Source organism: Phyllobates terribilis, unplaced genomic scaffold, assembly GCF_046119375.1.
Source record: "Phyllobates terribilis strain yellow unplaced genomic scaffold, ASM4611937v1 Scaffold_46__1_contigs__length_10046794, whole genome shotgun sequence".
NCBI classification, from domain to species: domain Eukaryota; kingdom Metazoa; phylum Chordata; class Amphibia; order Anura; family Dendrobatidae; genus Phyllobates; species Phyllobates terribilis.
Window position 1 is genome coordinate 4172459 of NW_027362806.1, and position 16814 is coordinate 4189272.

Genomic DNA, 16814 nt, shown 5'->3' on the forward strand with positions numbered 1-16814 from the left:
TGCTTTTTACTTACTTATAGCAGGGTATATGTTCATATTGTTTCTATCCTAAGTTTGTCTATTTTCTAATAGATGGTGGCAAACTTCTTCCTCGCCTTTGAAGCACAGCTTTCAGTTATTCCTGTCGTAAACAAGGTAAAAAGCTTTGAGCCGAGCGCGATCAGACTCCTTCAGTCCCGCAGCAGGTAAATCTGTGACCATCTCCGGCACTCCTGCTGTTCCTAGTACCGATCCCTCTGAGCGGCTGTGCAGTAATGAAGGCTGGATTCACCCCAAACTTGCTCGTCTTTTTTTTCGATTTCCAGTTCTGGTAATTAGTGATACACATGTGTATATCCAGTGGTCAACTCAAAACCTATGTATGGAAAATCAATTGTTTGCTGTATGCATCTCATTTGCAGGATGCACACTATTCATTTCAATATGGAGCGGAGTAGGAGGAGACTTTCATTACTGTTCCCTTTACTTCCTCCCTGCTGATAGGAAATGCCATGCTGTTTGCTTGTGTCCTGTGATTACAGCAGCCTGCAACAGTTTTCAGCGTGCACTCCCCGGCTCAGGCATCAAGCAGTAAATGATAACATTAAAACGCTGCTACCCCTTTGTTAGTCACTTTTTTATCTTCTTCCCCTTCTACGAATGCTATAGTCCGTTATTCTAGAACTGCTCTGAAAATGGTTCTCTCTGGAGTGTTGGGATTTGGGTTTAGGGTGGGTTATGGGAATTGAAGTTCAGATACTTTGTTCATATTTTTACTATGGAATTACTATGTCATGTATGTTATTTGAAAGATGGAATATTTGTAGTTGGAGTTTTTCAATAAAAATGATTTGATTAAAAAAAATGAAATTAAAATTCCTCCCGTTCTTGAGAAAGCATAGGATTTTACTAAGAGGTAAATTGCACGTTCCTTGTTTTCCAGGCACTTTACATTTTTGCTAGTTTTGTACGATTACACAATCCCTTTTATAGGCCAGTGCCAGTTGTACATCTCTCCCTAAACTCTTGTTCACACTATATTTTAAGCCAGTTTTCTTATATGGTTTCTAGATGTTGTCCAGCTTTGATAAATAATTAGTATTTATACTTTTGCTTTTAGATAGACTTGAAGAATGCAGATCCGGAAAGGGTGGAGAAACAAATTGAGAAGATGTTTGACGTTCCCGCTAGTGACTGTATCCGGGTACGATGCGCTCCAGATCAAAATCATTCCTGTAGGCAAATTTAACTCCGCTGTCTGTACCTTGTCTTTTTATTTTTTTCTACAAAATGTGGCTGGAAAAGGGGCAATGTAGCGAGGAATTGACATCAATTTTTGGTGTTAAAAAAAAACAAAAAACTTTTGTGACGCATCATTTTTGCGCAAAAATGTGCAGCTTCCTATTTTACAGCACTCTTGCAACTTTTAGAAATTGGGCTTGATAAGCTACACAGGTCTAAGAACGACCCATTGGGGTTTTAGGTGTTAAAAAAATGATCATATGAAAGATTTTGTGATCTGCGTTTACCTGATTGTAATAACAACATTAAAGCTCCATTCAGATGTGCAGGTTTTATCCATGAGAAACTGAGCAGAATGATATATAGGTTTGTGGGAGAAGATTCAGTATAAATTGTAATTTATTCATTAGATTTGAGAGTCCTCAGTGGTTGATACCTTTAATGGCTAACTGAAAAGATGGTAACAAATTGCAAGCTTTCCAGCCTACTCGGGCTTCTTCATCAGGCAGACCTGAGACCTGAGTAGTCTGGAAAGCCTGCAATTTGTTACCTTTTAATGGCTAACGGAAAAGATGGTATCAACCACTGAGGACTCTCAAATCTAAATACTCTTCTATCTACTGGCTAATACGGTACAAAGATAGATGTTTTTCCTGTATCAATTTATTCAGTGGAATCCTGCTGTTTGTACAGATGAGTCCAGTGGGCGGTCCTACTAGTCATTGACAGCTATCTTTGCCTGCATGGTCATACAGGGAACTGTCAATCACATAGTAGGACCGCCCACTGGACTAGTGTACATACGGCAGGACTTTTCACTGCATAAAATGCCAGTTTTGCTGACTCTCTTCCCACAGATATGTCTATCAGTCTGATCAACTTCTCTGCTCTACAACACCCCCTACAGATCTTATACCATTTCAGCATGACAGGTTCCTTTAATCACCTGCAGATGACATAAGTAGCCATGTTCTGTGTGGCTTACGGAGGGGCTTGATTGCTTGTCAGCTTCAAACAGGTTTCATTTCTTCTGATTCGTTGTAGCCGAGTTCTAAACTGTATTAAGAAATTCATTTCTCTGTTTATTTCTATTAGATGTCGGGGAAGCTTGGAACAAATGTGGAAAGTGTTCTTCAAGAAGTTGTCAGGAGGCTTCCACCGAGAGTACGGACTAATGCGGCTCCATCCATCTTCTCTTTATTAAAGGGAACCTGTCACCTTGGAAAATGCTATGTACCTGCAGGTATAGGGTTAATCTGCAGATAAATATTGTTACAATGCTGCCCGGCCGCCTTATTGATAGTGTAGGTACCGGGAGAAAATTAACTTCTTTCCTCCCTGCAGCCGCCGGCCTTCACTCATCATTGTGCACGGAGCGGCTACAGTCTTGGATCACAGCACCGCTCGCTATATCAGGGGCGACGGCTGTAAACCCGGCCTGGATTTTGATTGACAGCTTGCTCTGCACAGATGCGCTGCAGAACCACTTAGAATCTGAGTGAAGGAGTAGTATGTTCACAGATAGAGAATATGGCTCATCCACGTGCAGATCTGCTCCACGTCCGATTACATATTTGTGGGAGAAACCCTAGTGGCAGCCTCATATTTTTGACATGGATCCTCTAGCACTATTTGTGAAACTGCGGCTCCCAGCATAACTTGATGAGAGACCGTCAGCCTGCTGGGACCTGTAGTTTCCCTACAGCAGGAGTGTCACAAACTGCGGACCTCTGCTCACTCCAGCACTGGTCGGCTTTTCAGCACGTGAACGTCCGCTATGCTTTCTGGAGACACAAGGGTGTAGATCATTTTATCAAACCCTTGACTGTAAGTTTGCTGAACCCTAAGTGGATTATATTGTTCCCACAGTTTCAGTTTTGGACCATTTAAGGGGAATTTAAAGGGTTCTGGCCACTGATTTTCCTTAAAGGGGATCAGTATCCCTGTATGTCTTTGTATATACTTGATAAAGACCTATAACAGGTCGAAGCGTTATGTGATGGCGGAATAAACTTTGTCTTTTGGAATTCATCACTCTGGACTGAACGCTGTTACTTACCTTTATCCCCCTTAACAGGATGTCTTATTCTTGTGTTTTAGTCCCAAGATTGAAAAGGGCAGCCCTCTTAAAGCCCTGCTGTTTGACTCCACGTTTGATCACTACAGAGGCGTCGTAGCAGCATCGCCCTGTGTGGAGGTGACGTGTGTAAAGGCAATAAAATCGTGTCTGCCCACTCTGGCAAGTGCTATGAAGTCAATGAGGTTGGCATACTGACCACAGAGGAAGTGCCAGCCGAAAAACTAAGTTTTTTTTTTAATAATTTTATTAGCCTTTCCCTCTGTCTTCACCAATCAGCCCTCTGTATTGATGATCAGATCAAAGATGTAGACAGGGATTGTCTCACGCTGCATCTCCTTCCTGATTGTATCACTGAGAAGACAGAAGCTGCCCCATCCCATTCTCAAAGAAATGCAGAACCCAATGCATCTGCTGTCCGTGATCCGCTTATTGTCAGAGGACATCATTAGGGACTGCATTTTCTCATTGCTTAAGAAATTGTTGGGGGATCCAGCTAATTGCTGAATAATAAAACTGCAGCACCGCTCCATTTAAGGCAGTGTTTCCCAAACTCCAGTCCTCATGGCCCCCAACAGGTCAGGTTTTCAGGATTTCCTCAGTATTACACATGTGATGAAAGTATCATCAAGGAATCAGGAATTCTCTCACCTGTGCAATACTATGGAAATCCTGAAGACATGACCTGTGGGGGGCCGTGAGGACTGGAGTTTGGGAAACACTGATTTTAAAGGGACTGTCAGCACAGAATGACTATTGAAACCAAGTACAAGCACTCCGTGGATCACGGCGTGGGCCAATCCTTTATATACACCTTCCCACCTGCTTGTTTCACCTCTGTCTCCTTTCTCTGGTTCTATGAAGCCAGAGCTGTCAATCAAAGAAGAGGAGGGTGTGGATAGAGGGCAAACAAGCAGGTGGGAAGGTGTATATAAATGATTGGCCCCGTCATGAAGCACCGAGAGTTGGGACTTAGTTTGAACAGTCATTCTGTGCTGACAGTCCCTTTAGGTGGACGAGATCCAGATGCAGCTCATTTCACCGCGTAAGGCTGTGTGCCCACTATGCGTTTTTTAAGCGTTTCCGCAGCGGCAATTGCGCCGCAGGAACGCTTAAACGCTTGGTAGAAGGTCTGCAATGTTCCCCAATGATAATCCGCATGTGCTGTGCACATGCTGCGGAAATTTCCGCTGCGAATTATCATTGCGGAAAAATCCGCAGCACTACCAATTATTTTGCGTAAGCGCGGCGTTTTTGCCGCCATTGACTTGCATTGAATCGCTTAATATCCGCATGACTACATGTACACATGCGGATATTAAGCAATTCAATGTGCGGATGGTACCCGGGTCTGGAGAAGAGGAGACTCTCCTCCAGACCCGGGTACCATAGTTCCTGTTAAAAAACAAAGAATTTAAAATAAAAAATAAACCTTATACTCACCTTCTGATGGCCCCCGGTCTCCTTAGTGATGCGTCCTGGCTCCCCGGCGGCTCGCGATGGTCTAAAAGGACCTTTCATGACGTCATTTAGTCATGTGACGGGTCGCATCGGATAAGGAGACCGGGGGCCATTGGAAGGTGAGTATAATGTTTTTTTTTATTTTTTACTATTTTTATTCTTTTTTTTAACTAACTTGGTCACACTATATAAAATCCATGCCAGTTGCATGGATTTATATAGTGTGACCAAGTTGTCAAGCACTTTTCCAAGTGATGTTAAAATCGCTTGGAAAGCGCTTGACAACCCGCATGCGAAATCGTATGCGCAAAACGCGTGACAAACGCTTGTCCCTGGCTGAAAAAAACGCATGTAAAATCCACATGCCAGGGAGATACAGAAACGTTCAGGAAAAAACCGGAGCATTTCTGCATCGTGGGCACATAGCCTTAGAGTGCCGCTGTGCAGGCAAAGACTGCATCTGTGTCACCCTGGCCTGGATGCCACAAAAGTGTAATAAAGCTGTGTCTGAGAGCAAGGGGGAGGTTCTCTAGTCAGGGGAACATTAGCATGCAGTACCTCCTGTCTCAGGCCAGTAGGGGGAGCAGGCTGCCCCTATAAAACCTGGAGCTGGGGGCAGGGTTAGAGAGAACTGGACGACCTGTCTCAGCACTGAGACGTGTCCAGAGCAGAGAGGGACAGCGGTATTGCATCCTAAGAGGAAGTGTGGCAGAAGGAGAGCCACAAGCCAGAGACGAGAGGCAAAGTGGGCCTGTCTTGGCAGACAAAGAACACAATTTACCAGACTTTGGTGTCTGAGGCTGGGAGGATTCCACATCCCACAGCAGATAACCAGTCCGCAGGGGACTGTATGTTCCTTGGCCTAAGAAACCTGGAGGCTCTGCCACAAAAGAAGGGACCAGTAAAGCCGTACCAGGCCGGGAGCAGAAAGGAACCCACGTCGCAGGCCATACAGGCGAGAGTACACGGAAAGCTCGGAAAAGTGGGCTGTTACGCTATAAGGAGTCCGAGGGTACAACAGTGTCAACCCGTACTATCTGTCGGCGTCTGAATGAAAAGGGACTGTATGGTAGGATACCCAGGAAGACCCCACTTCTTACCCCGAGACATAAAAAAGCCAGGCTGGAGTTTGCCAAAACTTACCTGAGAAAGCCTAAAAAGTTTTGGAAGAATGTTTTCTGGTCAGATGAGACAAAAGTAGAGCTTTTTGGGAAAAAGCATCAACACAGAGTGTACAGGAAAAAAAAAAAGAGGCACTCAATGAAAAGAACACGGTTGGAACCATTTGTTTTGGATCGTTATTAAGCAATAGTAAAAAAAAAAAAAAAAAAAAAGGTATTCACTTTAAAGAAAAAAAATATATATAAAAAGTCAGGCAGATCTGTCACACACTTTACAAATGATTTCATACAGCAAATATAATCCCACAATGCGGTAACATCATTCACCTACTGTACCTCAGCCTCGTTACTGTCAGATATCGTGGATCTTCTCACAAGCCGTGTTAATTATTTTATGATGGCTTTTTAACATTTAAATAAAATAAAAACCATTCCCTTCCCAAAGCCGACTGCAGGTTCAGAGTTTTACTCCTCTTCAACAGCAAAGTGTTAAAAAAGGTGAGATCTGGCTGTACTCCGTAGGCGTCCATAGTGGCCAGGACGGCAGATTCTGACCCCACTTCTGCTCTCATGACTTCCACTAGGAGGGTGAAGGTCTTTATTGTAGGACAGACGTTGTCTTCTTTCATCTTCTGAAGAACGCCCCCTAAGTCGCCAATCAGTGCCAATCGGTCAGATGGGGTATTGACATTTGCAAGTGCCCCACCTCTTCAGGACTATCCTTTCTTTTCTTCACTTGCTGGCTTTTCCTGTCTTGCTTCTCTTTGCCTGCACTTAAAGTCAGGGCTGCCAGTTCCTTAGAGCAGAGGTCCCCAACCGCCGGTCCGCGGACCAGGACCGGGCCGTTGGGGTTTTTCAGCCGTTCCGCGGGGAGAGGGGCCCCTCCAGCCTCCAGCAGGGCCGCCATCAGGGCATGACTGCCCTGACTCCAGTATGGGGCCCGGCCGGTAGAAGCCCCCTCGGAGCCCCCCTCTTGTGCGTCTCTCTCCTCATGGGGCCCCCGGCCGCATGCTAAGCGCCGGGTCCGGGACATCTTAGCGCTGCGCTGCTGCGGCAGCACCTTCATGATTCCCCTGACTTCCGGTCATGTGACGGCGCCGTCACATGGCCGGAAGTCAGGAGAACCTGGTGTCAGCGATTTGGACGAGCGCCAGGATTCTGCAGGGATCGCATGGGGGTAAGTATAACAAGTTTTATTTTTTTTTAAATACAATTAACTAGGAGTGGGGGGAATGGGAGATGCACATGGGGGGAGGGGAGAGATGAGAGATGCACATGGGGGAGGGGAGAGATGAGAGATCCACATGGGGGGGAGGGGAGAGATGAGAGATGCACATGGGGGAGGGGAGAGATGAGAGATCCACATGGGGGGAGGGGAGAGATGAGAGATGCACATGGGGGGAGGGGAGAGATGAGAGATGCACATGGGGGGAGGGGAGAGATGAGAGATGCACATGGGAGGGAGGGGAGAGATGAGAGATGCACGGGGGGGTGAGAGATGCACGGGGGGGATGAGAGATGCACGGGGGGTGGATGAGAGATGCACGGGGGGGTGAGAGATGCACGGGGGGGATGAGAGATGCACGGGGGGTGGATGAGAGATGCACGGGGGGGTGAGAGATGCACGGGGGGGTGAGAGATGCACGGGGGGTGGATGAGAGATGCACGGGGGGATGAGAGATGCACGGGGGGGATGAGAGATGCACGGGGGGGATGAGAGATGCACGGAGGGGATGAGAGATGCACGGGGGGGATGAGAGATGCACGGAGGGGATGAGAGATGCACGGAGGGGGATGAGAGATGCACGGAGGGGGATGAGAGATGCACGGAGGGGGATGAGAGATGCACGGAGGGGGATGAGAGATGCATGGGGGTGAGCTGCACATGGGGGGGTGAGAGATGCACATGGGGGGGTTATGTTTACATAACTTTGTTGCCTTATGAAGGGCGGGGGGGGCCCCCAAAAATTTCTTGCACAGGGGCCCACTACAGTCTGTGTCCGCCCCTGGGATGAAGTAAATGCAGCTGAACAGCAGCTGTCAGGACAGCTGCCCTGTCCTGCTGCAGGGCGTGATGGGGCCTCAGTGATGCGGCTCCTGGCACAGCACATTATGTGGGACTCCTGGCATAGCTCCTGGCGGGGACCTGGTCTACACTATATGATAAGTATGCACTAAACTCCAAATCCCACCATTACCCCGCCCCCATATGACCAAAGCCCCGCCCACCCCACCCCCTCCTTGCTGGGCCATGGAAAAATGATCTTGCTTCAAGCCGGTCCCTGGTGCAAAAAAGGTTGGGGACCACTGCCTTAGAGTGCGTAAGTAAATGTAGAGAGTCAGCTGTGTCTCCAATCCCACAGTCTCGGGGGGCACGAAGAAGCAGGTTATAGGTGATTACATCCGGCTTTACCCCCATGTGCCGCATCTGCCTCCAGACCTGAAGCACAAGATGGCGTATACAGTCATTATCCACATTACATTCACGCAAATATGTACACCCTGTCACAGAGAAAGCAGTAACTGGACACGGACTAGCTGGCATGCAATGGCAGTACCCTATTATAATGATGCTCCCATATGTCAGAGGGTCACATTGGTAAAGCCTGTGACCTCCAGGATGAAAAGCTTTGTGGAGGGCTTGGGCCATCTACTTATATCATTTCCAAACGTGTGTTTACATAATAAATAGGCAACTTCTACTAGTAAATTCTGTGCTATTTTCTGTATCTGTGAAGCCTTGCCCACTGGTTTTCCCATTGTCTCCGAACAGCGCGCCTACCCGTGTAATAAGACCCCTATGCCAGAGCGCCTACCCGTGTAATAAGACCCCGATGCCAGAGCACCTACCCGTGTAATGAGACCACGATGCCAGAGCACCTACCCGTGTAATAAGACCACGATGCCAGAGCGCCTACCCGTGTAATAAGACCCCGATGGCAGCGCGCCTACCCGTGTAATAAGACCCCGATGCCAGCGCGCCTACCCGTGTAATAAGACCCCGATGCCAGCGCGCCTACCCGTGTAATAAGACCCCGATGCCAGAGCACCTAACCGTCTAATAAGACCCCGATGCCAGAGCACCTACCCGTGTAATAAGACCCCGATGTCAGCGAGCCTACCCGTGTAATAAGACCCCGATGCCAGCGCGCCTACCCGTGTAATAAGACCCCGATGCCAGAGCGCCTACCCGTGTAATAAGACCTCGATGCCAGTGCGCCTACCCGTGTAATAAGACCCCGATGCCAGCGCGCCTACCCGTGTAATAAGACACCGATGCTAGCGCGCCTACCCGTGTAATAAGACCCCGATGCCAGTGCGCCTACCCGTGTAATAAGACCCAATAGCATTGGGGGCAGAGGAGCTTTACCAGCTCACCCCAGAAAACATATACCGGACACCGGGTCCGCGTCTACAGGGCCGTATATTCCCCTGTAGAGACAACCGGGATCCCCTGGAAGACTTCAGGTCCCAGCATCACCTAAGAGCTGATACGTACCAGAGCCAGGAGTCACAAAGGCCCCGCAAGCAGGGAGAGTGATCTCCAAGAGAAGGCCCTACCACAAGATCAGCCAGTGCAGGACAGAAACCAAGTTAGGCCTAGCTCCAAGCAGGTCAGAGACTTACCAAACAAAGGCAAGAGACAGGAGGCTATACACCCGCTCACTGAGGAGAGTCCTGATATGCACCCCTCACCCTACAGTGCTCCGGATTGTACCTTGAATACCACCAGTAAAAGGTACTGAAGTGACTATCGTGTGTGACCCTATTCATCATCCACACTGTATGATGGCCCCCACACTATACAAAGACCCCACATTATCTCCCACACTGTATGAAGGCCCTCACACTATGCAAAGACCCCACATTATCTCCCACACTGTATGTTGGCCCCCACACTGTACAAAGACCCCACATTATCTCCCACACTGTATGATGGCCCCCACACTATGCAAAGACCCCACATTATCTCCCACACTGTATAAATAGCCTACATATAGTATAATACACCAGATAGTCTGTAGTATAATGCTTCCCCCCCCTCCTCATAGGCAGAGTCTGTAGTATAATGCCCCCCCATAGGCAGAGTCTGCAGTATAATGCCCTCCCCCCATAGGCAGAGTCTGCAGTATAATGCTCCACCCCTCCTCATAGGTAGAGTATGTAGTATAATGCCCCCCCATAGGCAGAGTCTTTAGTATAACGCTTTCCCCCTCTCCTCATAGGCAGAGTCTGTAGTATAATGCCCCCCCATAGGCAGAGTCTGCAGTATAATGCCCCCCCCATAGGCAGAGTCTGTAGTATAATGCCCCCCCATAGACAGAGTCTGTAGTATAATGCCCCCCCATAGGCAGAGTCTGTAGTATAATGCTCCACCCCTCCTCATAGGTAGAGTATGTAGTATAATGCCCCCCCTCACCATAGGCAGAGTCTTTAGGATAATGCCCCTCCCTCCCCATAGGCAGAGTCTGTAGTATAATGCCCCCCCCCTCCTCATAGGCAGAGTCTGTAATATAATGCGGCCCCCCACCCAGCAAAAAATAAATAAACAGTACTCACCTCTCCTCCTCGTTCCCTCGCTGCTCAAGCGCCCAGCCCGCACAAGTCTTCTGCACAGTGGGCCGGGTGCCGAGTGATGACGTCTGAGACGTCCGTCACAGAAAGGGGACTGTTGGGAGAGGGAACTTGCGGCAGTGATGGGCGGGGGGACCTGATGCGCACGCTGGATACAGTTACACTAGCGTAGCTCCCGGTGGGCCCCTTCTGCCCCCCCAGTAGCTACGCTACTGGCCATTACGCTGTGGCTCACTATATGGGGCCATTACGCTGTGGCTCACCATATGGGGCCATTACACTGTGGCTCACCATATGAGGCCATTACGCTGTGGCTCACCATATGAGGCCATTACACGGTGGCTCACCATATGGGGCCATTACGCTGTGGCTCATCATATGGGGCCATTACGCTGTGGCTCATCATATGGGGCCATTACGCTGTGGCTCAGAATATGGGGCCATTACGCTGTGGGCCACCATATGGGGCCATTACGCTGTGGCGCACCATATGGGGCCCTTTTGCTGTGGCTCACCATATGGGGTCATTATGCTGTGGCTCACTTTTTGGGAAAAAGCATCAACATAGAGTGTACAGGAAAAAAAAGAGGCATTCAAAGAAAAGAACACGGTCCCTACAGTCAAACATGGCGGAGGTTCCCTGATGTTTTGGGGTTGCTTTGCTGCCTCTGGCACTGGACTGCTTGACCGTGTGCATGGCTTTATGAAGTCAGAAGACTACCAACAAATTTTGCAGCATAATGTAGGGCCCAGTGTGAGAAAGCTGGGTCTCCCTCAGAGGTCATGGGTCTTCCAGCAGGACAATGACCCAAACACACTTCCAAAAGCACTATAAAATGGTTTGAGAGAAAGCACTGGAGACTTCTAAGGTGGCCAGCAATGAGTCCAGACCTGAATCCCATAGAACACCTGTGGAGAGATGTCAAAATGGCAGTTTGGAGAAGGCACCCTTCAAATATCAGGGACCTGGAGCAGTTTGCCAAAGAAGAATGGTCTACAATTCCAGCAGAGCATTGTAAGAAACTCATTGATGGTTACCGGAAGCGGTTGTTCGCAGTTATTTTGGCTAAAGGTTGTGCAACCAAGTATTAGGCTGAGGGTGCCAATACTTTTGTCCGGCCCATTTTTGGAGTTTTGTGTGAAATGATCAATGATTTGATTTTTGCTTCATTCTCTTTTGTGTTATTTCCTTGCAAGCAAATTAAATGAAGATAATAATACCAAAGAATTTGTGATTGCAATCATTTTCAGGAAGAAACTGAGTATTATCTGACAGAATTGCAGGGGTGCCAATACTTTTGGCCAGCACTGTATATACTGTATAAAGGATATGATATTCATAGTGTCGTTTCAGCAGAGACAGATGTTACAGACTTTGCAGTAACTAATAAAAATGATGCCTTAAAACATTCGCTTTCTCATTATTCTGGCATTTAGCAAATATTAAAAATGATGGTAATCCTAATTGACCTAAAACTGGAAAGGTTTATTCTGATTTCATGTCAGATATTGAGAAAAACCTGCAGATGTGTCTTTTTAGATAGTGTACTAGATGGAGGCCCGATGCTGTCTCATCGGGAGGGCAGTAATGTCACGATGGGGGCAGGCTTTGCAGCACTGAGAATCTCCTCCCCCCCATGTGCTCACCCACCTATCCACTCTCTCTTTCCCCCATCTGCTGTCTTCTCCTCTTTTGTGATCTCTTCTTTGACCTGTCTACCCCATGTGCTCTCCCCCTTGTCTGCTGTCTCTCTCCTTCCTGTGCTGTGTTCTCCCTTCATGTGCTGTCCCGTTTGAGCTGTCTCCCCCCTGTGCTCTGTCTCTTTCCCCTCCATGCACTTTCTCTCTCCCCCATCTGCTGTCTTCTCCTCTTTTGTGCTCTCTTCTTTGACCTATCTTCTCCATGTGCTCTCCCCCTTGTCTGCTGTCTCTCTCCTTCCTGTGCTGTGTTCTCCCCTCATGTGCTGTCCCGTTTGAGCTGTCTCCCCCCCTGTGCTCTGTCTCTTTCCCCTCCATGCACTTTCTCTCTCCCCCATCTGCTGTCTTCTCCTCTTTTGTGCTCTCTTCTTTGACCTATCTTCTCCATGTGCTCTCCCCCTTGTCTGCTGTCTCTCTCCTTCCTGTGCTGTGTTCTCCCCTCATGTGCTGTCCCGTTTGAGCTGTCTCCCCCCCGTGCTCTGTCTCTTTCCCCTCTGTGCACTTTCTCTCTCCCCCATCTGCTGTCTTCTCCTCTCATGTGATCTCTTCTTTGACCTGTGTACCCCATGTGCTCTCCCCCTTATCTGCTGTCTCTCTCCTTCCTGTGCTGTGTTCTCCCCTCATGTGCTGTCCCGTTTGAGCTGTCTCCCCCCCTGTGCTCTGCCTCTCTCCCTCTGTACACTTTCTCTCTCCCCCATCTGCTGTCTTCTCCTCTCATGTGCTTTCTTCTTTGACCCATGTACCCCATGTGCTATCCCCCTTGTCTGCTTTCTCTCTCCCCCATCTGCTGTCTTCTCCTCTCATGTGATCTCTTCTTTGACCTGTGTACCCCATGTGCTCTCCCCCTTGTCTGCTGTCTCTCTCCTTCCTGTGCTGTGTTCTCCCTTCATGTGCTGTCCCGTTTGAGCTGTCTCCCCCCCTGTGCTCTGTCTCTTTCCCCTCTGTGCACTTTCTCTCTCCCTCATCTGCTGTCTTCTCCTCTCATGTGATCTCTTCTTTGACCCGTGTACCCCATGTGCTATCCCCCTTGTCTGCTTTCTCTCTCCCCCATCTGCTGTCTTCTCCTCTTTTGTGCTCTCTTCTTTGACCTATCTTCTCCATGTGCTCTCCCCCTTGTCTGCTGTCTCTCTCCTTCCTGTGCTGTGTTCTCCCCTCATGTGCTGTCCCGTTTGAGCTGTCTCCCCCCCGTGCTCTGTCTCTTTCCCCTCTGTGCACTTTCTCTCTCCCCCATCTGCTGTCTTCTCCTCTCATGTGATCTCTTCTTTGACCCATGTACCCCATGTGCTATCCCCCTTATCTGCTGTCTCTCTCCTTCCTGTGCTGTGTTCTCCCCTCATGTGCTGTCCCGTTTGAGCTGTCTCCCCCCCTGTGCTCTGCCTCTCTCCCTCTGTGCACTTTCTCTCTCCCCCATCTGCTGTCTTCTCCTCTCATGTGCTTTCTTCTTTGACCCATGTACCCCATGTGCTATCCCCCTTGTCTGCTTTCTCTCTCCCCCATCTGCTGTCTTCTCCTCTCATGTGATCTCTTCTTTGACCCGTGTACCCCATGTGCTTTCCCCCTTGTCTGCTGTCTCTCTCCTTCCTGTGCTGTGTTCTCCCCTCATGTGCTGTCCCGTTTGAGCTGTCTCCCCCCCGTGCTCTGTCTCTTTCCCCTCTGTGCACTTTCTCTCTCCCCCATCTGCTGTCTTCTCCTCTCATGTGATCTCTTCTTTGACCTGTGTACCCCATGTGCTCTCCCCCTTATCTGCTGTCTCTCTCCTTCCTGTGCTGTGTTCTCCCCTCATGTGCTGTCCCGTTTGAGCTGTCTCCCCCCCCGTGCTCTGTCTCTTTCCCCTCTGTGCACTTTCTCTCTCCCCCATCTGCTGTCTTCTCCTCTCATGTGATCTCTTCTTTGACCTGTGTACCCCATGTGCTCTCCCCCTTATCTGCTGTCTCTCTCCACCCCTGTGCTGTCTTCTTCCCTCATGTGTTCTCTCGTTTGAGCTGTCTCCCCCCTGTGCTCTGTCTCTCTCCCCCCTGTGCACTTTCTCTCTCCCCCATCTGCTGTCTTCTCCTCTTATGTGATCTCTTCTTTGACCTGTGTACCCCATGTGCTCTCCCCCTTGTCTGCTCTCTCTCTCCACCCCGGTGCTGTCTTCTTCCCTCATGTGTTCTCTCGTTTGAGCTATCTCCCCGCGCAGTAAATCAGACTGCCGCCATCTTTGTGCAGGCAGATAGCGGCGGTCACATTAAATCTGTGCATGCGCTCCTCCTGTACAAAGATGGCGGCAGTCAGTGAATCATTCGGCTGATCCCGGCGGCGGCATGTGCGGCGTGTTTGCGACGGTGCTCCTCTGGTGGTACCGTGCATGAGGCTGGTACCACCAGCGGTTTCCACCCATCACTTGGGTGTCCCAATATGGCGGTCGATGAACTTCCGCCGCTTGGAATTTTGGGATCCGGACACATCTGGATGGAACAGGATGTGAAGACATTACAAGGTAAGTATATAGTGTATGTAAACTTCTGGTTTCAACTGTTTGTGTGTATATACACTGCTCAAAAAAATAAAGGGAACACTCAAATAACACATCCTAGATCTGAATGAATGAAATATTCTCATTGAATACTTTGTTCTGTACAAAGTTGAATGTGCTGACAACAAAATCACACAAATATCATCAATGGAAATCAAATTTATTAACCAATGGAGGCCTGGATTTGGAGTCACCCCCAAAATTAAAGTGGAAAAACACACTACAGGCTGATCCAACTTTGATGTAATGTCGTTAAAACAAGTCAAAATGAGGCTCAGTATTGTGTGTGGCCTCCACGTGCCTGTATGACCTCCCTACAACGCCTGGGCATGCTCCTGATGAGGTTGCGGATGGTCTCCTGTGGGATCTCCTCCCAGACCTGGACTAAAGCATCCGCCAACTCCTGGACAGTCTGTGGTGCAATGTGACGTTGGTGGATGGAGCGAGACATGATGTCCCAGATGTGCTCAATCGGATTCAGGTCTGGGGAACGGGCGGCCAGTCCATAGCTTCAATGCCTTCATCTTGCAGAAACTGCTGACACACTCCAGCCACATGAGGTCTGGCATTGTCCTGCATTAGGAGGAACCCAGGGCCAACCGCACCAGCATATGGTCTCACAAGGGGTCTGAGGATCTCATCTCGATACCTAATAGCAGTCAGGCTACCTCTGGCGAGCACATGGAGGGCTGTGCGGCCCTCCAAAGAAATGCCACTCCACACCATTGACCCACTGCCAAACCGGTCATGCTGAAGGATGATGCAGGCAGCAGATCGCTCTCCACGGCGTCTCCAGACTCTGTCACGTCTGTCACATGTGCTCAGTGTGAACCTGCTTTCATCTGTGAAGAGCACAGGGCGCCAGTGGCGACTTTGCCAATCCTGCTGTTCTGTGGCAAATGCCAAACGTCCTGCACGGTGTTGAGATGTGAGCACAACCCCCAATTGTGGACGTCGGGCCCTCATACCACCCTCATGGAGTCGGTTTCTAACCATTTGTGCAGACACACACACATTTGTGGCCTGCTGGAGGTCATTTTGCAGGGCTCTGGCAGTGCTCCTCCTGTTGCTCCTTGCACAAAGGCGGGGGTATCAGTCCTGCTGCTGGGTTGTTGCCCTCCTACTGCCCCCTCCACGTCTCCTGGTGTACTGGCCTGTCTCCTGGTAGCGCCTCCAGCCTCTGGACACTACGCTGACAGACACAGCAAAACTTCTTGCCACAGCTCGCATTGATGTGCCATCCTGGATGAGCTGCACTACCTGAGCAACTTCTGTGGGTTGTAGAGTCCGTCTCATGCTACCACAAGTGTGAAAGCACAACTAACATTCAAAAGTGACCAAAACATCAGCCAGAAAGCACTGGTACTGAGATGTGGTCTGTGGTCCCCACCTGCAGAATCACTCCTTTATTGAGGGTGTCTTGATAATTGCCAATAATTTCCATCTATTGTCTATTCCATTTGCACAACAGCATGTGAAATTGATTGTCAATCAGTGTTGGTTCCTAAGTGGACAGTGTGATTTCACAGAAGTTTGATTTACTTGGAGTTATATTCTGTTGTTTAAGTGTTCCCTTTATTTTTTTGAGCAGTGTATATACAGCTCTGGCAAAAATTAAGAGACCACTGCAAAATTTTCATTTTCTCTGATTTTTCTCTTTATAGGTCTATTTTTGAGTAAAATGTACATTGTTGTTTTATTCTATAAACTACTGACAACTTGTCTCTAAAAATCAAAGCTAAAAATGTTGTATTTATTTGCAGCAAATGAGAAATCGTCAAAATAATAAAAAAGAAACTGTTCTTTCAGACCTCAAATAATGCAAAGAAAACATGTTCTTATTCATTTAGAAACAACAATACTCATGTTTTAACTCAGGAAGAGTTCAGACATCAATATTTGGTGGAATAACCATGATTTTTAATCCCAGCTTTCATGCGTCTTGGCTGCTTTCCACCAGTCTTTCACGCTGCTTTTGGGTGACCTTATGCCACTCCTGGCACAAAAATGTAAGAAGTTCTTTGATGGCTTGTGACTATCCATCTTCCTCTTGATTATATTCCAGAGGTTTTCAATAGGGTTCAGGTCTGGAGATTGGGCTGACCATGACAGGGTCTTGATGTGGTGCTCCTTCATCCACACATTG